Here is a 1,801-nt window from a genome sequence, read left to right as displayed (position 1 = left end):
ACTAGTAATGGGGATCTGGAAGGGCAACCACACTATTTTCTAGTTGCATTGAATACATTTGTTGAGATTGATTATGAGTAGCCATTGTTGTTAGATATTAGAGCAAGAATGGTATATAGAAGAACTTTTATCTTGAACATAGAAATGATTAAGATACCAAGGTAATCTTAACCAACTATAATCTGATCTTATGGATTCAAAGGACAACCACTTACGCTCTGATACTAATTAAGAGAACAAGGATTGCAGGGACAAGGATTGAAAACTCAAACCTTGAATTAAACACAAGAATGACGGCTGATAATAAATTTCTAGTAAAGTCTGGTAAACCAGTCAAGTCTTGAAGATGATAACTCAACAAAGTATTGAAGATGATATGATAAGTTATAAAATAAGAACAAGAAGAATGTTGATATTTGACTGAATGATTCTTGATTTGATATCATAAGGTAAAAGGTGAAAAAGGTGTTCCAAATTACATGTGATGGTCCCATTTATAAAAACCTAAGACCAATCAAATACTAAGACAAGTGTACTATAAAGATGACACATGAAGGTTTGACCTTATCGACTTCATGTAAAATACAAACATAACATGAAAAATAGAATAACATAATCATTCAATTTCCTAACAACGGAGTATACATGTTACATCGAAAACTCATCACATTGGAAGCTACATCATATCGGACAGACATCAACTCAGATTGGGAACTTCAGATTATCAGGAAAGACTTGTTATGAACTAACAAATACTTAAAAGCTCTTCGCATTACGAGACAAATGCAAAATTTTGACGGCTAATTTCGTATGTAATCCATCCAAAAATCCTATCATCAACAAAATTGTAACATTCCGTTAAATAAATAAAATAAATAAAAGAAAATAAGTAATAAAATAAATAAAGATAATAATAATGATAAATAAAATAAGTAGATAAATAAATAAATAATAAGCCCTAAAGTCTCGAGATATATTTTATATTTTATTTTATTTTAGCCCTAAGTCCGTATTAATTGATCAGTGTTAGCGGGGGAGTTAAATATTATAATTTCTTGAAAATGGAGGCTATATTGTAACATTAGGACCTGAGATGTAAAGGATTTGGTAGAGTTGGGGCTGTATTGTAAATATTGGACCATTTCTAAATTAATTTTTGGAGGCAGGGACTAAAATAGTAAAAATGTATCCAAGTTTTATAAAAGAACGGGACTTGAACCCGACTCCTTTCCACTCCCTTACCTCGTCCCTTATATACCTTAAAACCCTAACCCTATTTTCTAAAAGATAGCCGCCGTATGTTCACCAGCCGCCGCCGCCCCTTCCTTTCTTACTATCACCGGTGAACCTTTGCTGCCAGCGGTGTTGAGGACCGACGAGATGTAGGATAGCCTGAGAACTCTTGGTCTAGGCTCTCTTATGTGTTCCTTGTTTGGTTGTGGCTCTAGAGTAGGACTATCTGTTCGGGTGGCTATCTCACATCTGGTTACTTATGGTTACGCATTCTATGGGGGTTAGCTGGTAGCGGGATTGTATGTTGCAAGATGATTAGTAGGCAGTAGTGAGATGTATGATTGTTGTTTGCGTGTATTATGTGTGTTGGATAAGGTGTCTAAGTCCATAACTTAGTTGGTATATACTTGACCCGACCCGGCATGGTCCATTTGGGTTGCACTTCACCCGAACAATTTATATGGATAATCTTTTGAGAATAGTATGTTTATGATTTATTAATATATTATAAGTTATAATATATTAATATGAAATCATATTATTTAATTAGTATTGATCTTAGATTAAT

Source organism: Lactuca virosa, chromosome 6 (assembly GCF_052849685.1).
Source record: "Lactuca virosa cultivar CGN04683 chromosome 6, Lactuca_virosa_CGN04683_v6, whole genome shotgun sequence".
In the NCBI taxonomy this organism is placed as follows: Eukaryota; Viridiplantae; Streptophyta; class Magnoliopsida; order Asterales; family Asteraceae; genus Lactuca; species Lactuca virosa.
This window is presented reverse-complemented; position numbering follows the sequence as displayed.